We start from the raw sequence: 16,003 nt of genomic DNA on the forward strand, positions 1-16,003 counted from the left end.
GCTCCCCCTGCTTGTGCTTGCGCTCTCTCTCACATAAATAAATATTCTTTAAAAAAATTGAAAACAGAACCACCATATGGTCCAATAATCCCGCTTCTGGGTATATAGATGGCTAAAGGAAATGAAAACAGGATCTCAGAGGTATGCGCACTCCAGGTTTATTAAAGCAACGTACACAAGAGACACGATGTGGTAACAACTGAAGTGTCTATCAAGGGAGAAGACGCGGTCTATACACAATGGACTATTATTCAGTCACGAGAAAAAAGGAAATGCTGTCATTTGCGACAATATGGATGGCCCTTAAGGAAATTATGCTAAGTGAGGTAAGTCAAACGCAGAAAGACAAATACTATATATTTTTATATGTGGAACCTTAAGAGCAAAACAAAAAACCAAACTCAAATTCGAGAGTGGAATGATGGTTACCAAAGGCTTGGGTGGGGGGATGTTGTTTAAGGATTTCTACTTGCAACTGGTAGATAAATAAATCCTGAAGATCTAATACACAGCATGGGGAAGAAAAGAAACAAAACTGTATTACAAACATTGAACTGGACAAGAGACTAGATCTTAACTGTTCCTACCATGAGGAACACTGGATACCACGAGGATACAGGTGCTAGTGCTACAATGGCAATCATACTAGAGTGTAAATTCATCAGCTCAATGCTCTACACCTTAAACTCGCACAGGGCTATATGTCAATCATATCTCAATGAAGAAAAAATTAGTGAATGAATAACTGAAGCCTTAAATGGTCTTAAAATGGTGCAGAAAAGGTACCCATTCATATCTATGAACTTAGCTCCTTAGATATGAAATGACTTTAGGTGACAATATTTTTAGTGTTCTAACTTCTTTTAAATTTTGAGTGCTTCATCAATCAACTTCACATTTATCACAAAGACTTATGACCCTGACTGGCTAAGTCAGTGTTTTTTTAACAAAGAAGGATTTGGGTAAATACCCGCAGAGGCTGTCAAGTGCCCAGCTCTCCTGACACAGAAAGGAAGTGACTGTGCGTAGGCTGGTTGACAGGGATGAGGCCCCCTCGCACCTACTGCCACCCCAAACAGAAATAACTGAAAACAAACTGTCATGAGTTTGCCTGGGACACTGGAAATAAACCAAGAAAGTAGTCCTTCTTCTGTCACGTCTACTTCTTTCCTTCCTCCTCCTATGCCTTTTCTCTTTTTTAAATAATCTTCCATGATTGCTTCTCAGCACATACTAAGACTGAGTGCTAGCTCAAGGTTTTGTTAACTGCACCATAACCACAAGTTTCCTCTCCTTTTCCCACTAGCTTTCTCCTTTCTCATTTGGAGAGTAAGGTCCTTGCAGAGTCAACTTCCAACAGGACCCTTTCGAAGACAGTAAGCGACGATCTGTTTCGGAAGATTTTCTCACAACGATGACACTTACAGGATTTCTCTTTGGTATAACTTCTCAGCTGCCAAGTGAGATGTTTCCTCCGGCAAACATTTTCCTCAGGAGTTACATTCTTCCCAGTATGAGTTCTCAGGTGTTGACTGAGCTAAGTCCACCTGCGAAAGGCCTTCCCACATCTCTTCCACTCACAGGGTTTCTCCCCAGTAAGAATACTTCAGGGGCAGGTGAGGGATGAATGAAGGTGGAGAGTGTGTCCACAGTCGCTGTATCCACGAGGTTTTCCCCACTGTGACTCCTCGTGCCAAGCTAGGCAAGAGCGGTCATAAAAGGCTCTCTGATCTTTATACTCAAAAGATTCTCCCCCAGCACAGATGCTCTTAATGCCAGGAATAAAAATGGTGAATGAAGGCCTTCCCACCTCACTGCCCTCAAGCCTTCTCTCCTGGGGGAGCCCTTACATGATGAGTGAGAAAACAGCTGACACAAAAGGCTTAGCCCACATATTCTGTACTTGAAGAGACTCTCTCGGTCGGGGAAAGTTATTTTGGACAAAAGCAGAGCCATCCCCCACTTTCCTGCATTCCTTGCATTCACAAGGCCTTTCCCAGTGTGAGTCCGCTGTGCTGCAGGAGGTCTGACCTGCAGCTGGAGGCCTTCCCACACTTGGAAGTACTCCCCTGGCTTCACTCAGTGCAAATCCTCCCATGCTGACCTAGGCCTGCCCTCTCAAGAAAGGCTTTCTCCGTGGTCACAGGCTTCCCTTCAGCATGATCTGCTGATGTCGAACAACCACACCAATATTTGTTAAACTTCCACTTGTATGAGTTCTGCCCATAGACCATGGAAGCTTTCTGTGGGGTGAGTGGTTCACAGAAAGCACCCTCCCCAAGAGACTCACTCCCATGAAAGTGTTGTAGGCAGATTAGCAGTTCCCACACCCATGTGCTCAGAGCTCACCTTCCTGGGAGGACTATCCTTGTGGGAAAGTGTCCCAGGCTCAGGAGCCTTTCCTGAATCTCCAATGACCCCTGTTGTTCCCAGGTTTACCACAGCCAAGAGTCCCTTGGGATGCTCTGAGTCAACCAACCCAGGAGCGAGGTTGCCTCCTAACAAGCGGAAGGCTTTATGATCTCAGATTATGGTCTCTTACCTAAAGGAAATCTGATATGCAAAAGGCCTCCCCAGACTCAGGGCCCCTGTGTGGTTTCTCCCCACTGCTAGGGGACTGCAGCTGGTAAGTCCAGAACTGACCACAAAGTTTTTCCAACCCTCCCTGCAAGTAAAGGCCTTCTCCAACACCTGGGATCTGTAGATCTTCACAAATCAGGCCTGGCTCCTTTCCTTTCTGAAGAAATTCTCTCCACTCTGCGGCCTCTGCATCTGGTCAAGGTTTATACTACCCCAGGAGTCTCTCCCACAGTGATGCACATGGCGGTGTTTGGGTACTGCTCAGATGGTGTTTCCTGTGGCTCAGCCGGGTGCAAAGATGTCTTTCAAGACCGGGTCACACATGTCACAGGGATGAGCCTTTTGGGTGGAAGGACCTGCCTTGGGAGTTCCCATCTGTGACACTCACAGAAACACCCTGCTCAGAAAGTGCAGCCTCATCCCTCACACCATGCCATCAACCTGAAGAAAGATAAAGGTGGGGAAGTGCATGTTTAATGGGTGGCAAGTGGCAGGCCACGACACATGCGTGTCTGATACAACCAGGAACGAGTCCATGGGACAACAGAACATGGGAGCTAGCGTCAGGATCAGGAAGGGAAGGCTGCAGGCCTCTACAGGTCAGGGAATGACAGAGACCTCACAGGAAGAGGGTACAAGGAGGGAGTACAGTACGAGGAGGGGCAGGGTCTCCAAATCACTCCTCTGCCCAATGATCTCCCAACAAGGCCTTGTGGTAGATAAGTGCTGTGCAAAAGGGTCTGTCTGTCAGAAAAATCTGGCTGGAATGGAATACTTCATTTTCAAGGAAAATTGAAGGATGTAAGCACAACTCATGACAGTGTTAAATGAAACCCAATGCTGCAGAGTACCAAGAGAAGATACAGGGCAGAGGGAAGGGACTAAGAGGTACCTGAGATCAGAGTACAAAGACAGTGGGCAGAGCATCCAGATGGAAAAGGAAAAGGAGAGAGGTCAGACACAGGTACCAGCGTCTGAACACCAGGAGACACAGCACGGGCTGCTGGTATAACGTGAAGCCAGCCCCAATGCGACCATTCCCTCAGCTTCCACTCACCAGGCCCAGGCTCCTCCAAGTCTTCTTTGCTGTAGCCGGAGCTGTGTTTACCTTCTCAGGCACCCTGGGCTCCCCTCCGGCTCCATCTGGGTAACTACGTGGGACCTGGAAACGGCAAGTCCTAAAAGGAAAGAAGAGCCGCTGAGTGGCTGGCAGCACCCCAGGGCAACGTTCTCCAAAAAGAAAAATAAATATTTAAAAAAGAATCTTGGAAAAGCGTCTTGTAGGAACAGCTCACTGTTCTTCACGAGGAATGACCATGTCAGTGCCTGCAATTCCTGGCACAGTCAGGCCCCAGGAAAAGTCAATTAGAAGAAGGGGTAAAAATGTAGGCAGAGAAGAGGTGTTTGGACACCCAGTCGAGGTGTGGCCAGGCTATCTGGGATCCGCTGGGCAGACCGCAAGATGTCTGACCCCCAAACTCTTCATTTGAAAGCTTTGGGACAGGAGAGATTGGGGCTGCAGCAGAACAGGAGCCAGTGCCCACTGCCCAGCCCCTGGACCCACACCACCTACCCCAGGGAGCCAAGGAAAATGGTCGGTCGTGCCATGACAGTACTGTAAGACTGAGAGCTACCCTTTGAGGAAGAAAGGGAAGAACAAAATTCAGCCCAGGAAACTGGCAATCATACTATTCCCTCCTGTCCATGTTCTTGAATGTGGGCTGAACTGAAAACTCCTTTTTAATGAAAAGAATATGGCCCAAATGACAGGATGTCACTTCTGAGAACAGATTACGAAAACACCAGCCTCTACGTTGGGTGCTGTCTCTTGCTCGTGCTCGTGGAAATCAGCTGCCTTGTTGTGATCTGCTTATGGAGAAGACACATGGCAAGAGCCTGAGGGAAGGCTCTGGCCAAAAGCCAGCAAGCAAATGACTAGTTAGTCCAATAGCCTCCTGCACAGGTGTGTGACCTTGAAAAGAGACTGACCTCCAGCTGAGCCTTCCCATGAGAGAGCAAACGTGGACAGCTTGACTCAAGGTTATGAAAGACCTTGAGCTAAAGGTACCTGAATAAGATATGCCTGATTCTTGACCCACAGAAACCGTGAGACAGTAAGTGTTTGTCTTCACTCCACTAAGCTTTGGGATAATTTGTCACGTAGCAACAGGTAACTAAAGCAGGGCCTTACCCAGTGAGGACACAAGTGCGAAGTTCTCCAGCATCACATCACGATACAGGAGTCTCTGGGCTTCCTCAAGGAGCTCCCACTCCTCCCGGGAGAAGTACACGAACACATCCTCGAAGGTCACACAGCCCTGTCACAAGGGGGGACAGTTGAGCCCACAGGCAGCAGGGGCCCCCAGTTGATCCACTCACACAACCACCCATGGTGCCTCTCCTCTTGGCCTCCCACCTCACAGGAGATAGCAGGCTTTGGCGCCACCAGTGCCTGCTCTGCCCTCCTGTCTCTTTGATCACTGCGAGCGGCCCAGAGCCAGGCAGGTGGTCAGACAGATACCATGTAACCTGTGGATCTGCGGGAAGGGCACCAACTCTCTGCCATGCCTCCCAGACACAACCACACTGGGCTTCGCCTTCTCCCGGAAGCTCTCAGCACTAGGGCCTTAATGCTCTCAGTTCGCATCCTCCCGAGCCTCCACTCTGTGGCCAGGGGAAGCTGCTGAGGGAAATCTGTGTCAAACCACCTTGGTCCTCAGCTCCAGACTTTCAGAAGAAAGGCCCAGCGTGCGGGGCTGCCCTTTCCCTGTTCCCGTCGGACCCACTGCAGACCCTGCTCTCTCCCAGCTCAATCTTGCTCCCAGTACTGGCCCATGCCCGCGCCCGTGCCTCGGTCCCCCTTCCGAGTGTTACTCCACCGGCCGCCAGCAACGGGAACATCCCCACGTTATCTCACCTGCGCCAGAAGCGACCTCCCCCAGGGCCTCCACCGCCGAGAAAAGGCGAAATTAAATCGAACCCCGCCCTCCCACCGGCCATGAGGAGGAGCGGCGCCCGTGACGTGAGAGACGGAGGGGCGCGTGGGGGGCGGCCCGGGACGACTCTCCGCTCACCTGCGCGGGATTCATCCGTGCTGCCGCCCCTGCCACGCCAGGGGTCCGGGTGGGCTGAGCAGGGCCCGAGAGGCGGGAGACCAGGTGGGTCCCAAGGGCTCAGCTTGGGCGGGGTCGGCCAAAGCCCGTGTGGCGTGTGGCGGCCCAAACCGCGCTCTCAGATGCTTGAGAGGCTCACAGGGGCCGGGCCGCCGCCTCCCGGGGCCTGGGCGACGGAGAGCGGGGACCTCGGAAGAGGAGCGGCGCCGGCGGCGCCCGTCCCACAGGCCGGCCACAGTCTCGGGGAGAGGGGACGGACGCCGGGCGTCACGGCTGGCCCAGGGCGCGGAGGCGGTCCCCACCACGTCACTCCTCCGCCCGGCGCGGCCCGGAGTGCCCCGGCGCGCGCTCCCGTCCACGCGGTCGTGGCGCCACCAGCAGCGGCTCAGTTAGGGATGCGCCCCTGCGGCGCGGCAGGAAGTTCCGCCCCTCGCGCAGGAAGCGTCCCCGGGCGGTCTGCGGTGGGGCGCTCGGGGCGGAAGCCCATAGCCCATGCTTCTGGGCACTGTGGCTTAGGGGTGGGTGCAGTCCTCGGGACTACGACAGGCCTACCGGGGGAACAGAACCCAGGCTCCCCGGTGCAAAGAAGCGTCCGCAGTCCCGCGGGCGAGGGGCGAAGGCCCCCCCGAAGCCAGGCGGCGCGGGAGCGGAGGACGTCTGCGGCCAGCCCGCCCCGGTGCGCGGGAGACTGCGGGGCGGGCGCAGCCGGTCGCAGGGCCACGCTGCTGGTCCCAGGTTGGGAACCCGATCTCTGCGTGACTCGGACGGGAAGTCCCTCGCGGACGAAGTCCCTCGCGGGATTTAACGTGCCCCTCACGCGGTTAGTTCCCGTTAGGTCACTCGCTGTTAGCTGTACCATGCCCGGCTGTGGGAGGCCAAGTCGCGCTGGCTCTTTGCGGGATCCTGGGCATTGTTTATCTAACAAAATACTATAACTTCTTGACCGGAAAGGAGCCTCACAGGTATTGGTTAAAATTTTCACATACAAGCACAGATTTGAACTAGTTGATTTATTTAGTGGTTTCTTAAACAGCGTGGCAGGAGAGCGTCTTCAACTACAGAGAGACAAGCTGCCCGACACAGGCGTTACGACAGGCCCCAGGACTCAGATCTCGGCTCGTCAGGACCAGCGGCTGTCAGGGCGAGCTGACGGTGGAGCTGAAGGGACCTGTTGTCTAGTTCACAGTAGCCCGGCCCTGCGTCTCCCATCTGACCTTCGTCCTGCCCTTCTGATTGCTTAGGGCAAATATATGATCATGAAGCTCGGAGGCCTTCGGTCATGATGCCCTGTCTTTATCAAAACACTGTCACTGGGCGCCTGGGTGGCTCAGGTCATGACCCGGGAGCCTGGTGATGGAGTCCTGCATCGAGCTCCCAGCTCCACAGGGAGTCTGCTTCTCCCTCTTACATTCTCTCCTCTCATGCGCTTTCTCAAATTAGTAAATAAAAATCTTAAAAAACAAAAACAAAAAAACACTGTCACCGTCAGCCCACGCCTCTGAACTTGCAAGCCCCCAAAGGAGTACTAAATCCTGGGTGGTGTGAAATCTAGAACCACTGAGGATATCCCCAGAATTGTGCACAAACGTGAGAACAGTTAAGACACAATTTCACCATCACTTCTGCCTATATCCAACTGGCCACGGCTCATTCACATGGTCTCAAAATAAGTGTAAGAAGAGCTGAGACATGCTGTCCTCCCGAGAGTCCAGGCAGGGAAAATGCGATTGGTAAGCATCCAGCCACCGTAGGTCACAATCCGTCAATTTGGTCATCAGATATGTATTCTATTATTTCTCCTATGGATTCTACACTGTCACTTTTTTATTGTTCTAACAACTCAAACCCCATCTAATTCCTGAGCCCATCTCACAGTTACAATCTCTAGTGTGTCGTTCAAATACTAGTCTTTAACAACAGGAAACTATCAACACAAAGTAAGTTGCTTCCACTCATTTCCGGTTTACAGTGGGTCAAGAACACATTGAACAACACAGTGAAGGTGCCAAAAAACAATCGTCCACAAAGATTTCGATACTCGACAAAACAGTATTTTTGAAGAAAGAGCAGGAGGGGCGCCTGGGTGGCTCAGTGGGTTGGGCCGCTGCCTTCGTCTCGGGTCATGATCTCGGGGTCCTGGGATCGAGTCCCGCATCTGGCTCTCTGCTCAGCAGGGAGCCTGCTTCCTCCTCTCTCTCTCTGCCTGCCTCTCTGCCTACTTGTGATCTCTCTCTGTCAAATAAATAAAATAAAAAAAAATCTTTAAAAAAAATGAAGAAAGAGCAGGAAATAAGACAATATGAGGCCAAAAATGAAAAATATAATAGAAACCTAAGCCATACAAAATGAATCCTGAAGTTTAAAGTCAAAGGAAAGTGATCCCTGGTAAAAGGTCTGCACTGACAGAAGGAATGAAGATCCAAGAGAGATGCATCTATGGATTAATAAAATTATTCGCTATCTATAAAGCATATGAACGGTATCTCCTTGTTGAACTGAATGATAGAATTGCCATGCAATTCTCAATAATTCCCCTTACATTGTGCAAAAAAAGGGTAAAGGTATTAACACTATATTCTGTTGTGTTAGACGTGTCTTATAATTTTTACCTTAAACATTAATAAAATAGGGCCACATACATTCCCAACTAAAAGCAATGTTTAGAAAGCAAATAGTCTATACAAATTTTTAAAGGAAAGTGTAAGAAACAGAACTGAAGCAAAAATAAGAACAAAATAGGAAGATGCATTTGAATCCAAATATCCCAGCCACACAGGACATGAGGAATAAATGCTTGAATTAGTAGTCAGTTATTTTTGGTGGGTTGAAAAACATCCCACAATAATCAGTTTATAAGCCACACTTCTAAGATATGATGTTACAGAAATTGATGAAATAAAAGTTAGAGAAATATATAACTATTTTTAAAGATTTTATTTATATATTTGAGAGAGAGAGAGCCAGCAGGGATGGGGGTGGGGATGGAAGTGGGGTGAGGGGGTGGGGCAGAGGGAGAAGCAGAGAGTTCCAAGCAGACTCAGCCCTCAGTTCAATCTCCCCACCCTGAGATAATGAAGCCAAAATCAAGAGTTGGACATTTAACCGACTAAGTCACCCAGGCACCCCTATAGCTAATAATTATTAGACAATAACACAAAGATTTGTATTTGTATTGAAAAATAGATATAAGGACGAAAAAAGCTGGAAGACATACTTTAAAACTTGTATACAATTCTTTTTTTTTTTTTTTAAGATTTTGTTTATTTGAGAGAGAGAGAGCACAGCAGGGGGAGGGGGGTAGGAAAGGAAGACCGACAAAGGACTCCATGCTGAGCATAGAGCTGGGCATGGGGCTCAGTCCCAGGACTGTGAGATCATGACCTGACCCGGAGTCGGATGCTTAACTGACTGAGCTACACAGGTGCCCCTAAAATTTGTATGTAATTCTTAGCATCAATTCAAACTATGTAAAAAAATTTTTTTTACTCTAAGAATAAAGGGTTAAATGTGGGATATTTTACTATGATTTTTGAAAGGCAGGCATAATACTGGTAAGTTTCCATTAGAGTCACACATCAAGATGGACAAATCTGACCTGAAGGATACATATAGAAATGTAGACACTGACTATAGGAGGTTTGCTTTTTAGCACAAATTTAATATGTATGAAGCTGACTATACACAGAACCATAAAAAAAAAGGGGGGGTTCCTGGGTGGCTCAGTCAGTTGAGTGTCTGACTTGAGATTCTGTCTCCCTCTGCCCCTCTCCTCGCTCATGCTCTCTTTCTTAAATAAATAAAATATATTTTTTTGATCCCTCTTTGGGGCACCTGGGTGGCTCAGTGGGTTAGGGCCTCTGCCTTTGGCTCAGGTCATGATCCAGGGGTCCTGGGATGGAGCCCCGCTTTGGGCTCTCTGCTCAGTGGGGAGCCTGCTTACCCCCTTCTCTGCCTGCCTCTCTGCCTACTTGTGATCTGTGTCGAACAGATGAATGGACTCTTTAAAAAAAAATTAAAAGGCCCTCTTTAACTGCATAGAATGAAAAAAAGAATGCAATCAGGATAGAGATTAGCAACAGAAAATAACTGAAAAAAACTAAAGATATGCTTGGAAAATTGAGTTCCAAAATACTAAATAACCCATGCCTAAAGAAAGTGAAGATAATCAGTATTGAACTATGTGTTTTGAAAATGACATCCCCAATGCCAACTTGGCGGGCCTTTTATAAATACCATAATGGACGGTATTCAGACAAGCTCAGAGAAATAGACATGGTCTGTGCTTGAGTATGGGCTTGGGTTCATCATAGGAGTTCTCTGCACTTCAGTTTTCATATTACATTGAAGGGGTTTCCATGGTTCTTTAAAGTGCTCAATCTCTATTATTTGAATCATACTTTTGTTTTAAAATTCTTATACAATATTCAACGTGAAGCTTTGCTTTACAAGGTGCCAAAAATGATGATACCCCTACATATTCTCATGAGATGCCATTAATGAATTCCATTAAAAGGAATACCCTTTAATGTATATAAGGGTGATAATGAGACAGACATACATTCATCTCAAAAACCTTTAAAAATCACAATAATAACAACAACAGGCAATACAAAAAAGGCATCTGTAAAGCATTATACCATTCATATAAATTTCAAAATCCAACAAAAGTACAATAACCACTATTAGTAATACATATTTAAGGTATCAAACTATGAAGAAAAGTAAGAAAATAAGTAAAGCAAAATTCTGGACGGTGTTCTTCGAAGTGAAGGATAGAATCTGCAATCTCACAGGCTCATCCATGGCATGCTAATGTCACTTGGCTCCATTTTTTACTGGGGTGGGGGATGCATTTCTACTTATGATATTTATCTTTTTCCTCCTTTTTCATACATGTCTAATTCAATGAGATTAAATGGACAAATCATAGAAGTATAGCTTGGACACTCTTTATGTGTTTCCCATGCAACCCCTAGCTGTACATAGAGAATATTCCCAGGAACTTCTCAGACACGTATCTGCCTCCTCTCAGTTAATACTATGCGAACATGACCATTATTATGTTCTCAATCACCATGTATTAGGTTTTCTTGGTTATGAAACTTTCTATAAAATTCTGAAGAATTTACTACTTTGTGTTCAATGTACATTGCCCCTCAGAGCACTGCAGGATGAAGGCAGCAGTCTGAAACCGTTTTCTTCCACTGCATGAAAGGTAGAAATTAGGCACCTTTTCTTTTTTTAAGATTTTATTTATTTAGGGGCACCTGGGTGGCTCAGTGGGTTAAACCGCTGCCTTCGGCTCGGGTCATGATCTCAGGGTCCTGGGATCGAGCCCTGCATTGGGCTCTCTGCTCAGCAGGGAGTCTGGTTCCTCCTCTCTCTCTGCCTGCCTCTCTGCCTGCTTGTCATCTCTCTCTGTCAAATAAATAAATAAAATCTTTAAAAAAAAGATTTTATTTATTTATTTGACAGACGGAGATCACAAGCAGGCAGAGAGGAAGGCAGAGAGAGAGAGGTGGGGGAAGCAGGCTCCCCGCTGAGTAGACAGACCAATGCAGGGCTCGATCCCAGGACCCTGAGACCATGACCTGAGTCGAAGGCAGAGGCTTTAACCCACTGAGCCACCCAGGCGCCCCAGAAATTAAGCACCTTATAGATGACTGTCATCTGAATTATTTCCATTTCTTGGTTATCATGAAATTATTATAAACTTTTGTATATATTTATGTTGGTGTAAAAAGCACTCATTCCTAATGCACATGCCCCCAAAGTGATTAGGTTGGTTATAAAATGTTTAGTAGAAGTAATATAAAATCTTTACCTCAGACCACATAAAAGTATTAACTCAAAAATGGGTCTAGACCATAAAATATCTAGAAGAAAGCATAATTCAAATCTTTGCAACCTTGGGTTGGAGAGAAACTCCAATAGAGAGTAGACAGAAAGAACACATAAAAGAAAATGAATTTTGGATTACATCAAGATTAAAAACATCTCTTCTTCAAAAGACACTATGAAAATAATGAAGATATAAGCCATTGATTGAGAGAAACTATTTGCAAAACACACATCTGATAAGAGGACTAGCATTCAGAATTAACTAAACCAATTCTTACAAGTCATGTTAGGGGAAAAATTTTAAATGGGCAAAGGACTCGATCAAATAACCAAAGATCTATGAATGATCAATGAACATATGAAAAGATGCTCAATATCATTAGTCATTCTGGCAATGCCACTTAAAACTACAATACAGGGGCACCTGGGTGTCTCAGTGGATTAAAGCCTCTGCTTTCAGCTCGTATCATGGTCCCAGGGTCCTGGGATCGAGCCTTGCATCGGGCTCTCTGCTTGGCAGGAAGCCTGCTTCTCCCTCTCTGCTTGCCTCTCTGCCTACTTGTGATCTCTGTCTGTCAAATAAATAAATAAAATCTTAAAAAAACCCTACAATACAATAACTATATGCCTGCCCAAATCGCCACAATTAAAAAGACTGATGAGGACGCACATCAGCGTGTGGAATTCTCACACGCTGTTGGCGGAGTGCACAGTGGCACGGCCACTTTGGAAAGCAATTGGGCAGTTTCCCAATTAATTCCCAATTCCCAAGGTAAATACACACTTGCTATAGGACAGGGCCATCTCCTCCCACATATTTACACAAGTTAAAAGGTCTCCTTCCAAATATCTGTTGAAACATCTGGATGGTTTTGTGCACAATACCCAAAAACTTGGAACTGCTGTCCACAACTGGTTAATGGATGGACAAATTGTAGCACACACAGAAAACAAAATACTACTTGGCTTTATATACAAGGAAGAGACGAGGAACAGGACTGAATCTCAAGATCATTATGCAAGTGAAAATGCCTGAAAAAAAGAAAGACCACATATTAAGTGATTCCATTCATTTGACATTCTAAAAAAACTAAGTCAGTGGTTCCTAAGGCATGTGTTTGGGAGAGGAATTTCCATGAGGAAACATTTTGGGGTGAGGCAAGTATTTTCACATCTTGATGGTGATAGTGGTCACAAAATTGTATACATATTTTTCAAAATTAATCAAGATATATTCTTAAAAGATTCCTGAATGGAAATTATGCTTCAACACTTTTTTTTGTTGTTTCAATACATTTTTTAAAATAAAAAGTTTAAGATAAATTTTTAAAAGATTTTATTTATTGGATAAAGAGAGAGAGAGCATGAGAGGAGAGGTCAGTGGGAGAAACAGACAGGGAGTCTGATGTGGGACTGGATCCCAGACTCAAGGATTGTGACCTGAGACGAAGGCAATTGCTTAACCAACTGAGCCACACAGGCACCCGAGTTTAAGATAAACTTGATGCATTTCATGTACTTCCCTAGGCTTGTCCAAATGAACAAAGAAGGAATGTAAAGAAAATATGCACAAAGAAATAAAAAATTTGAATTTGTTTTACACTGGGTGAAAATTTTGAGTGAAAGACTTAGAGAGGAGACTATCTAGCATATCAATCATTGTATAGGCTGAAAATATTAACATCACAGGGGAAAAGCTGTAGAGAGCCGCAGTGGGTGGGCAGTGCACGAATCTGGGGAAATGCACACTGGGGCTGCCACGATTTTGGAAGAGAAACACATAAAACTTCATTCGAAGTACCTTTAATCAGTGAGGGGCAGTGGAGTCTGGAAATGGTGATAACAAAGTCAGAAAATACTGTTCATCTGAGTAGCTGAAGTCTCCAGAGGTTTTAGTTTACTTTATGAACATCTAGGACTTCCCCTGTGTGGAGAAGAGCTTCTGGAAGAAAATGGCTCAGAAACCATGATGATAAATAAGGGCAGGTATGATCAAGCTGTAAATATAAAAATTGGAACCTTGAGAGATGGCTAAGATGCTGAAAAATATGAACATACTTAGAAATGATGGGTAGGTAGAGGTTTGTTGGGTGGTAGAGATGGGGGTCCGGCTTTCTCCAAAATTCCCCCAGAGCCTGAATTGGCTCAGAAAATGTAGGGATTATGAATACTCTTGGTTTAGGGCCATGTATGGCAAGTGCCATGAAATGGAGCTAAAAGAGGAGATTTTCAGAGGAGGATGAAGCAGTATCTGCAAGTGAGAGTGGGAAAATGAGAACGAGGGGCAGCTGGTGAATGGAAAGAAAATGTGAAAACAGAACTGCTTACTTCAGATATTTTATGGCAGGAAACTGTGAGCTGAATCCTGGGGTCTGGGGAGTGTAACCAAGAAAAGAACTTAGGACGCACAGGAGAGACAGCAGGCTGACATCATGGGCAAGTCTGGCTCCATCCTGCTGGGGACCCTCTGATAAGACGTGTGGTAAAGTGGGTAGTACAGAGCGTGGGATATCAACAGCGCTGGCTACAGAAACTACCTTGCACGACCTCAATCCATTCATCTACAGAAGATGGCATCTTCTGTGTAGTGGCCAGCTAGTGTTGGCAGGTCAAGTAGTCACACACTGTTGTAATGGTGTCTGCAGAGGCCCTCTTGGCAGGGAAGTTAATACCATACCTGGAGATAGCATCAGTTCCAGTAAGGATGAGTCATTTCCCCCTCCAGAAGAGAACAGATCTGGTATAAACAATCCGCCACCACGTGGCAGTTGGTCTCTTACAGAATGTATGGTATCGTGATCATAGTGTTGGTCTTTGGAACCGGCCCGTTAGACATTCAGTAAGGGCAGTGGCTATTTCAGTTGGGGGAAGAGGCATGCCATGCTGTGGGGCTCACCTAACACCTCCACTTCTACTACTGAAGCCAACATTACCTATAGCTCTGGAGTGCAAAGACTGGGAAAGCCAAAGACTGAGCCTGGCTAGCCTCGACTACTCTGCTTCCCTCCCTTCTTCTCTGCAGTGGGTGCCTGGAGGCACTAATGGGGGACACATAAATCCACTCACTTTGCACTCCCTCTAGTAACAGCATGCTCCTGTTCCATACAAACTTATCACTGATCTGCCAGTCTTGATTCTTCGGTGCTTCTGAACAACTGGACTCGCCATTTGCCACACAAGTACACATACGTCCCGACATCAGGCCACCTCTCCTAATACAAAAGTGATGCCCAATTGTACTTGTCTGGGATCTGGCCACAGAGAGGATTTCTCCACACCAGTGCCCTTCAGGGGCACTCTACATGAGATGTGATGTATCATCAGCACATTTGCAGCCTACCCTGCAATGAGCAAGGTGCTCGACCTGTAGCAAGGCCGGGGTTTTTCCTATTCAACCCCTGAACCAAAAGGACAAGAGTCTGATTCCACTTTCGATGTTTGTGGCCCACTTTCAATCCGACCTCCCCCTTCTGCCCCACATTTGGACAACATGATATAAAACTCCACATGCTCCTTCCCTTTGTACAGGTGGGAGAGCTAAATGCACACCCTCACCTAGTATTAAGGCAGTAGGAGGTGACGGAAGGCGGTATTCCGCTTTCACCTGTGGTATAGTGTGGTGATGGCCCAGGGGAGGAGCTAATCTTCCAACCCCACCCAGAAGAATGAGGGCAGTCTGCACTCCACTCCCTGACCCCTCTGCAAAGCAGGTTGATAGAAATTACTCAACCGGAACAGATATAAAACAGACTAGGGGAAAAAATGTGAAAAGAACAGAGCCTTAGGACCCATGGGACAATTAAAAAAAAAAGAAAGATTTAACATGTTATTCAAGTTCCAGAAAGGAAGGAGAACGGGTGGATCTAAAAATCATACCGGAAGAGAGGCGCCTGGGTGGCTCAGTTGTTAAGCATCTGCCTTTGGCTTAGGTCATTATCCCAGGGTCCTGAGATCCGCCCCGTGTTTCTCCCTCTCCCTGCTGCTCCCCCTACTTGGGCTCACTCTCTCTGTTATTTATTTATATTTATTTATAAATAAATTTATTTATAAATAAATAAAATCTTAAAAAATATATATTAAAAATTTTTTAAAAAAATACTGGAAGAAATAAAGGTTGAAAATATCCCCAAATTGACCGGCTAAAAGGATATGCCTACAGTTTCAAAAACCTAAACAACATCCCAAGCAGGATAAACCAAAAAATTCTACACCAGGACACAGAATAATCAAATTTCTGAAAACTAAAGATAAACATTTAGGGGCACCTGGTGGCTCAGTGGATTAAAGCCTGTGCCTTCGGCTCAGGTCATGATCCCAGGGTCCTGGATCGAGCCCTGTGTCGGGCTCTCTGCTCTGCAAAGCCTGCTTCCTCCTCTCTCTCTGCCTGCCTCTCTGCCTACTTGTGATCTCTGTCTGTCAAATGGATGAATAAAATCTTAAAAAAAAAAAGACAAACATTTAAAAAGCAG

General features: G+C 46.3%; 1 long non-coding RNA gene across 1 annotated transcript; it reads right to left on the reverse strand.

Annotated features, from left to right (window-relative positions):
* Window positions 1-401: 401 nt before the first annotated feature.
* Window positions 402-5,822, reverse strand: LOC122912138. Its single transcript, XR_006385555.1, has 4 exons — window positions 5,655-5,822; window positions 4,772-4,898; window positions 3,638-3,758; window positions 402-3,021 (listed from the first exon to the last, which is right to left on the reverse strand). It is a non-coding gene; the product is annotated as an uncharacterized LOC122912138 (long non-coding RNA).
* Between the last annotated feature and the right edge of the window lie 10,181 nt (window positions 5,823-16,003).

Source organism: Neovison vison, chromosome 7 (genome assembly GCF_020171115.1).
Source record: "Neovison vison isolate M4711 chromosome 7, ASM_NN_V1, whole genome shotgun sequence".
NCBI lineage: Eukaryota > Metazoa > Chordata > Mammalia > Carnivora > Mustelidae > Neogale > Neogale vison.